The following is a 9,463-nucleotide window of genomic DNA, read 5'->3' as shown; positions in this document are numbered from 1 at the left end:
GCAGCTATTTCTCCTCAGAGCTAGATAATATACATATATCATAGAATATAATATCTATTTGTAAAGGAAAGACCTAAAGAGATGGACACACGTGGTGCTGCTTAGCTAAGGTTTCTGAAAACACTTATTCCCCAGATAAAGATCAAGCTGTTTCTAAGCACATACACTGAGTTACTCTGTTATCTTACATTTCGATGTGTGAGCTCTTTTTTTTTCCCTACTATGAAAGAACTATACACCAACGGATAATTCATAAAATGTAAGGGAATCACAGCAAGTGACACATACTGGGGGTCTCCAGCTCTAAATAAAAGAAGAAGCAGAGTTTTCAGAAGCACTGAAGCAACTGAAATGAATTTGGAAGAGGCCTGTTATCTAATGAGATGGGAAGTAGAGAGGAATGATGTTCTTGGATCACATGTTATGCTGYACCCAGGAAACTAAAGATAATAACTGTGCTCCTGATGTTTCCTAAGAACTCAGTAGCCCTGAGATAGGGCCAGAACAAAGAAGAGAGAGCAAGAGTACAAACTCTCAAACTGAGTGATCAGATATTACGGCAGTGGGTGCTACAGAAATTGCTGAAAAAANAAAAAAAAAAAAAAAAAAAAAAAAAAAAGTTGCACTCTAGTTTCTTTTCAGCATTCTTTTCTTTAAAACAGCTGAGATCATTGTAGTCATCTATATTTTGTCTTTTCTTGACATGACATTTGCCATTTTCCCTTTCTGTGTATGTCGTGCCAATTGTCAGACCATCACGGAAGACTTTGTGARTGACATGAGGTTAATTTCAGGTATTAAACGGCTTAAAACTTACATGCACTTAAAAATGAGTCAGTTAAAAGTTGGAACATAAACACGGATTTTTCTTCAGAGAGAGGCAAAGGGAACATACAGAATTTTTCTGACTTATTTTCATTTATGTATGGATTCACATTCCCCTCCATTTCTATTTGATTTTACATCCAAATCATCCTGGGTGGGGAGGTGGCACACTGGAAGGAGATGAGCAAGGAAACTACATGAGCCAATGATGTGGTGAGAAATGGTCTAACTCTTCCCCCTTCATTCTTCAAGGTCACTGGCTGCACATGGCCAGGAACTTAGGAAACTAGGGCAAAATTCAGTTTTGCAAATCCAGACATTCCTCATCTTCAGGTGCCTCTTAAAGCCCTAATTAAAAAACAAAACAAAACAAAACAAAACCCTCTAATGCTCTTACAAACCATCACTTTGCTTCTACTTTGCATTCTCTTGCTTCCTCTCCCCCTTAGTGATCAGCTAATTCTTTACAAGCACACCAGAGAGCAGTTTTGCAAAAGTACCTTTATCTAGACACTTTGTGAAACGCTTCTATCCATGGCTGAAAGGTAAAGGGACCTAGAGCTAAGGGGAGCAATACTCAAACTTGCCATCAGCACCATTCTTCAGGCCATAGCACCAGTCATCAATTCCCGTTTGCAACCCGCACCACCCAAGGCAAAGTCTGAAACATCCCACTGAGGGCCTCCTATAACACATCTACTGCACAAATACCATGACCAAGTCTTTCTGTTCTTTGCCATAGAAATGACCTAGCTTCAACATGCCAAGTCTAGCTCTACTTTTTGTACACACTGTACTTAGGAGCACTTCTATTAATGCAGCAAGGCCTCAGAGCTTTGTTTTTCATTCTCTAAAAGATGAAGGCCCTGCATCTTCAGGCTGTCATGCTGGCTTTAGGCTGGTGGAACTCATCTGTGATTAGTGGAATTGCACCAGTGTAAAAGTGGCATAATGGAGTAGAGAAGCAAGCCCATAGGCTGTAATTTGTTCTGACATAATAGGAGAAAACTATTTGTCTTAAATGCATTATCAAGTGACAGTGCACTGATGAAATTTGTCAGACTAAAGCCCTGGAAAGTGAGGTCCTTTTTCTGTCCATTAGTCAGGCACAGAATGGATAGAAAAGCGCAAGCTTCACCAGCAAGGCTGCATGCTGCTCTCCCAATATGCCTCATCCCCGAATGGGGTATGCCCTCTCCCATGTGACAACATAGTTTTGTTTCCTTGTCCATTTATTTCTTGACATCTTGCTGGCAAATGCCSGGGGGGACACCAGTCAATGTCAATGTCAGTTGTGATGCTATTTTATTGTGCTTTGGAAACRTATCCACCAAGAAGTGTATTGACACCCCTCACCCCACATAACAATTGGATAACCTACTTTCACTCCTTACTGACCTACTTATCTTCACACTGGTGACCTAGATATGAAAGGCCTTGTATCCATTTTAATTTTATGATCTATCACCATGAATGAACTCAGGAGGTTATGTGTATATACAATTTAACAGCGTAAATTTGATACCACAGAACAACCCATCGGAGGAGAGGATCACATTCAGAAGAGTAGTGATTAAATGAAGAAAAACATTATCCTGCTTCTTTTATTTTTAGAGAGGGATCATTTGCAGCAACAAAAAGACTAAGATGTTAGGAGTAGTGATGGATTAGTAAAAGGTAAAGAACAATCAAGAGAATATGAGAAATAGAAATTGTTTTGATTTTGCAGTTTAGTACCCCTTTACTGATACACAGTATTTAGCAAATACTATTGCATACAGTCTGAAGACTAGTTATTATTATTGACAACTCAAGTTTTCTACTAAAGTCCATTATAAAGAAATGTCTACATAGTGCAGTAACAGCTCAAGTGACCAAATACAAATATTTTAGCTCATAGTTATCTGAAACAATTATCTGTCTCTGCTATCTGTTGAATCAGTAAAAATTCTACAATTACAAATCCTCTATTTGTTCTCCAGATGCTCGTGGCTAAAGAAGATTTTTTGTAGCTCATGACATGTAAGCAACTGGTACTGCCAGAGCATATACAGATACCCCTGATGGCCCAAATATCCAGAGCCAGGCAAGCTGGAGGAAACCTTCAGCATTCACCTGCTAGCTTTGGATTTACAGTAAGACAATTTACCCACTTTGTCACCATGCTCCTCCCATTGTACGCACTAAACACAATTCTTTTTACAACTCACTCCCTTTGATTTTGTAACATGCTTTATATCCGTGTTCTCAATCACGTCACATAAAACAGGAACTTGAAGCAACGTCAAGCTGTCTGAAAAGACTGCAAGTCCTACTGGCATTGCCTGTTCTCACGGACGTTACTAGTGACATATTTATTCATGATTCCTTTTCCTTGGCTTTTTATATTGGCTGGATGGGAGCTAATGAGATTCCTTTGGTTTGGCTGCCTCGGGACAAACACAATTATTCATTGCCCTCACCGTCTTTTAGGGTTGAAGGTGAAAGCCAGCAAAAATGAACACTACCTTTTCTCTCCTCACAAGGCTCTAGAGCCTCTGGCAAACAAAAACAACATTTCTGCATGCAAAACCAAATCCTCTCTTTTTCCCCAAATGGTAACATTTGCTGTTGACAAAACTCCACTCTTACTGACTTGTGTTTCCTGACAGTTATATTCTGTTGAAAAAAAATATAAAAAATGACCAGGTTGTTACGGCTTCTTAGCAAGCTGTGTCACTGTAACACTGCATGGGAGAGGAAGAGATCTGGGAGAGATGTTTGTATACCTGCCTCATTATAAGCCATGACACTGAATAAACCATGCAATATTTTTTCCAATTTTACATTACACTACCGTATTTCTTTTATCTATTRTTTAGCTATAAACTACAATGATCCATTCATAGAATCTGAATGTGTAGGCAGRGGGAAAATGAGCTTTTCAAAAGCCCTTTTTTGCCAAAGGCATTCACGTGTGCCCATAATTTGATGTATGACTTTGTGAAAGCTGTCACACAGGTATTCCACTTGCTCCAGCACTGATGTATCAGCATACTGGCATAAYGACACAAATATAATCTCTCAGCACTGGCAGCAAATTTTCACTCTGCATTTTAAACCTTGACAATTTAAAGACCTGTTTTCCCATTAGCCTCTCACGTACCCCTTGCCAGTGCAAGAAGAGCAGRCTTAGAGGTGTGATGAGTGAATCACATACCAAAAGTCCAAAATTTTTCAAGGTTCACAAAGTAGAATACTGAGTAATACTTTTGCATGTGGGTGGATCTGCATTACATACTGGCACAGGTTAGGATTATATGTAAGGGCAGTACTCCATATGAGTCTACAATAAGGGCATTAGATTTTCTGAAACGGTTTTGCCTGAGAAACAGGGAGCTGTTATGGCAGCTGATCAGCTTACAGTGAAAGGAAAACCAAGCCAGGCTTCCTCTGGGAGACAGAAGGCACATCACCGCACCACCCCGTCTGGGCTTCAGCTCAGGTCAGTGAGTGTCACCTCGTTGTAGTTACTCAGATGTCTCGTGTGAAATGAGGCTGTTATTCAGGTTCCACTGGAAAAAAAAGTTGAGCTTTTTAACCAAAGTGATACACAGCCCAGAAAAATCCTTGCAAATACACCATTGCAATGGCATTCCTTCTGACATGCTACCTAGCAGCCTCAATCACTAAAAAGAAATGAACTTTCCAGAAAAGAAGTGTCCCCTGTGCACCTGAGGTGATCATGCAGTCCTACAGCGAGGCACAGTGTGGGTGTTTTGAGTTAGTGTGGGTGTTTTGAGTTACTCTCGCTTGGTCTACAAGGAGAGAAGCTTCTAAGAGGCATCAAGTTGGGTGCTTTTAAACCAGAAATAGGAAAGAGTGTGGTCACAGCAGCTGGGTGCAAATATCAGACACCAGGTTGATGCATTCAGGAAAAAAAGAGATCCTTTTCTTTTTTCTTTTCTTTTTTTTTTTCCCCAGAAAATCTATAGGTAGATAGCTAGGATTTGCATAGGAGGCTTTCTGTTATCAGGTGCTATTTTATCCTTCCAGAAGGACTGGGCAGGGAAGTAAGAGGTTGCCACCTCAGTGAAYCAACCACAATTTCTCCTCTCTTTTCTGGATACGAAGTCTTGCCTTTTTTTATTTATTTACTTAAATTACTACAGTAGGTAAGGGCAGCTTAAAGAAAATCAAAAATACAAGTAAAGACATCTACTAAAGCCAGAGCATAGATACATGAATAAATTTGCTTTCTCAGAACACATCTGCAACAAAATAAATAAGAAACAAAAGTTCTGCTGGAACCTTTTACCAGACATCAAYAGATACTAGCAGGGAGTAAACCTATCGCTTCTCAGTGCCTACAGTATGCCCCGGCCTGAGTCCAGACCACTGCACCACAGCTGGCTCCCAAGGGACTAAGCGTTTAAGAGCGCCTCTAAAACGCCACAGTGGCTGCACTGTTTYTAAATCAGCACGTGCTCCTGTTCAATTAGGCTCACCAGCTTGACACGGCTGCTACCGTGCTGGGATACCGTCAGTCCTCCCGTGCCTGCTATGGGAGCTGGGGGCGTTGCAACGCGCTTAACCGTGCRGCTGCCGGCAATAGCCGAGGCAATGTCAAGATGCCAGCGATTGCGGAATAGCACAAATGTCACCTCTGGTGGTGAAACACAGTGGTCCTGAATCACCGTCTGATAATTGCACTGGCTTGTAGGCGAAAAATACCGCAACGCGCCTGACATTTCTAACCCTGCAAAGCAACCTATCTGTGACAGATACAGTTGTAACACCAACCTGCAGATTTGTACTGCTTCTGAGAAAGGGAAGGTAATGATCTAGTGCTGCTCCACAGAGCAACRACTGTAAGAACATTAAAAATGAATTTGAAAGGAATGGTTTCTCGCAACGCTCTCAAGGAGGGTTGAGTGCTCAGACAGCGCTGCGAGCTGATGCTGGCGCGTGTGTTGACCGCACGTGAGTTTTCTGCATAGGATGGGCTCACAGTTTGGTTTGCTGCATACATTTGTCCTTGATTCTTGTTGAAAGGCAGACAGCTCCACAGGCAAAAGTTGTTGCCTGACTTGAGTAATAATCACTGGTTAATCCTTCCACTAGTGGTTAATCCTGACCGTTTACAGGGACTTACCATTAGCTGTGAAGATTTTGTGTGCAGCATGGACACAGACTTGACGGAGAGCCCTTGTTCCCTTCTTTTAGGTCTAAAGCCCGTGAGCTCACGGAAAATGCCRCCTGTTCCTACTGCCCTGGGACAGGCTGCCTGAAAGTTTCCCTCCCTCATGATCCAATAAATGAACCCTTGAAAATGCTATGTTTCATGCCATTACTTTTTCCTCTACACCATTTCTCTGCCGGTTGCAGAACTGGGTACCAGACTCACTTTCTGGCATCGCTGTTGGGACCGTTTTAAATTCAGTGCAGGACTGAGGTGACACTATATTTGACCTGGGAGAGTTAGAAGGTATTTTTGGTTCAATAGCCTCCTACTGGCTCCTTCCTGCTGAAGGCCACATAACCACTCTGCTCAGTGCTAGCAGCAGAAGGATGACAGAAAAACAGTATTACCTAAATAAACTGAGATAGGTTTGAACAGTGGAGTTTGAATCCAGGTTTAGCCAGAGTTCAGATTTTGTTTCTGATCCATTCTGCATCCGTAGCTAACTACAGTATGAAGTCAGAGATGTTCAAACACTGTGATAGTGCCTGCGCAAAATGCAGCCAAAAACAGCAAAGCAAGGAAATGAGTCAAGAGCATATAGATCAGAGAGCTGGAAAAAACAAAACAAAACCATTCTTAAATGGTTGTGATAAATGCTGATTCAAAGAATGAAAAAAATCAATAGCAAAGTGTTTCAAACTACTACCAGTTGTTAATGAAAATACTTACAAAGCTCCAAAGTTTCACTAAGTTCAGCATGAGCAATTCTTAGAATGAATACTCATAACAGAAATCTGCATTACTGGAGTGGACTGGAATTTTTTGATTAATATTAATTTTCATGGTAAAGTACAAATGGAAAGAATTAATTTGTTCCTTAATTTCTAAATGATTACAAATTTCATTTTCAATTCATCTGAAATGTAAAAACCATTTTCCTTTCTTTTCTAACAGTTTTGCATTACTTTTCATCCAGTGAACAGGAAAAACAGTAAGTATATAGATAATGTGTTAAAAGCAGAAAAATGAAAAAAAAAAACTTTCACCAAGAAATATATTTAAGTTATTTCTTGAGAATTTTGGTCAAGCAGAATGGTGACTGTAAGAACCTTTTTTTCTACATTTTTTCCTTCTACTAGAAGCACAGTTTTTCATTAAAAAATCCTGGCTAATTAAAAAAAATCAAGCACTTTGAATCATGCCTCTCCTTTTCAAATTGAGGGTTGCACACCAAAGGAGCAGAAAAAGAATGAGAGTTCAGGTCCTTTGTCACACAACACCAACAATAAATAGTCATAGAGGGCAATTTATAAGAATTCATCACGTGAAGAATTCATCCAGGTTACTTGGTAACTACCTGTAAATAATGAATACATCCAGGGAGAATAAAAGTCCCTTCAAAATAGTTTGTTAACAAAAGGAAGCCAAAATTTCTAGTGAACATATTCAGTAGTGGCAAGTTGGAGAAGTGACTGATACTGTAACGAGGGAAGCTAGTAGCAAGCAACAAAAACTGTATTAATTAAATAGAGTGCAGTCCTTGCAAGTGAACTGAAATAAGATGACATTGTTAATGGTAGATCAATTAAATATTTAAACAAAGATTTACTGTAGGGGAATTTTAAAATCTGGTCCTAAAACATAAAGAGCACTAGGGATTTTTTTAGATTTACGAAACAGCAGCTGATTATGTATAGATTAATGTTAATGAACCAGGATGCTCTGAAGTGTCTTCTTTTCTAGATATGGCTCTGTAACTTCCATTAGCATCAACAGACTCTTAAATACACAAATGCATTAGTCATGCATCAGATCACACCGTACATTTTGTTAAGTATTCAAAGACTGAAGTGACTCATACAATCAAAATTTCTTTTCCCATGTGAATCAGATGCAATGCTTGACAAATCTTAACTGAAAAAGAATGACGGTGTCTTTTGAGCAATATTTTTTACAGTACCTAACTGATTTAGGAGCCTGTCTGTAAATTAGTCACATTGATTTCCAAACAGTGTTTCAAAACTGTGCAAAAAGCACGTAAAAATATTAGAAAGCACTCGTTAGTTACTGAAATAAAGTCTAACTCAGCATGGTCCAGCCCACATGAAGTCAATTCACACCACTGCAAGATGAGTACCTAATGTTACCAAATCACAGTGATCATGTTTTGCAATCACGTTGCAGAGTATTAATGAATCAGATCTCAAAGGCTGGCATTAAAACTGTCCTTGCTCTTCGCAAGGAGCCTGTTTTATTTGACATTTTCCCTTCAAACTCTCAGTTTGGTCTCTAGGTTGAGTCATGTAAAGATTCCAGATGAGTTAAACAAATCAACATATTCCACAGTGATTCACTGACAAGGGTTCTGCAGGATTTTGCATATATTTTAACCCCAAGCAGTGACAATTATCAGAGGGCTGGTGTTTGTCTTCTGTAATTTCTAATTCCAGTTGCTTTTTTCCCCCAGCATCCCAATCTGTTTTTAATTAAAATCAGACTGAGGCAAACGTTGACTAGTATGAAAAATTTCACCGTGCGCATACCATGTAATAGCTGCAGAATTTGGCAACTTTAAGGTGTGTCATTGTGCTTTAAAAAAGGCAAGTGGCCCGACTGTGTGCATACATCACTTTTTTAAGAGTTTGGGATTTTTTTTGTGTGTGTAAACCTGGACTGTTAATGATGCATGTAACCCTTTCCTTCTGTTTGGAAGGGAGCTACAAAAACATTTGGGAGGAACACAAAGCTTTTGAAAAATTCCATGTGGGGCCAAATATGGCACAGCAGTGCTGAGGCCATGGGGTGCAGACCACAGGTGGAACTGTAAGGGAAAAGGGAAAAAGGAAAACTATTCCAAGGTGCTCCTACATACCCAGGCTGTGCTCTAGGGAGCTCTAGGTTTTTCTTTTGCCGAAATGCAGTGAAATTACTCCATGGTTTTAGTGGCCTACTGGATCCAACCTTCCTGGGCTTGGGGAAACAGCTGATAAATTTTCACAGCTGAAGATGCTTTGAACTTGCCTTCACAATTGTGTGCTTGCAGGCATACCTCCACTATGACACACAGTAAAAACCACAGGCCTGTTCTGCCAAGCACAAGAGCTGTGTTTTCACTGATGAAAGAGATGATTTATGCACTGAGCACGATACATGCGTATACTTGAATGCTATCGTGATGTACAAGAGTCAGGGAAAGCAAGCAAAGAGTTTATACTCAGCTCAACTTTTATACTCGGCTCTTGGAGCTGATCCACAGGCCTTCAAATGAGAGGACAGAAAAAAGGTGTTTCTGAAGAGAAGAGAGAGTTTAAACTCAATTTATGCAATTTAAACTCAAAATGCTTTAAACGTGGGGAACAATTATAAAGATGGCAGAATAGGAAAATGGCAAAGAGGATGGTATAGTAGTCTGGAAAGGGAAGGAAAAAGTTTGTTGAAGAGGAACAGAAGGCAGGACAGAAAAGCATCTTTCAG

This window comes from Rhea americana, unplaced genomic scaffold (assembly GCF_003343005.1).
Source record: "Rhea americana isolate MKP2758 unplaced genomic scaffold, rheAme1 scaffold_134, whole genome shotgun sequence".
Taxonomy (NCBI): Eukaryota; Metazoa; Chordata; class Aves; order Rheiformes; family Rheidae; genus Rhea; species Rhea americana.
The sequence above is the reverse complement of the archived record's forward strand: the minus strand, read 5'-3'. Positions refer to the sequence as shown.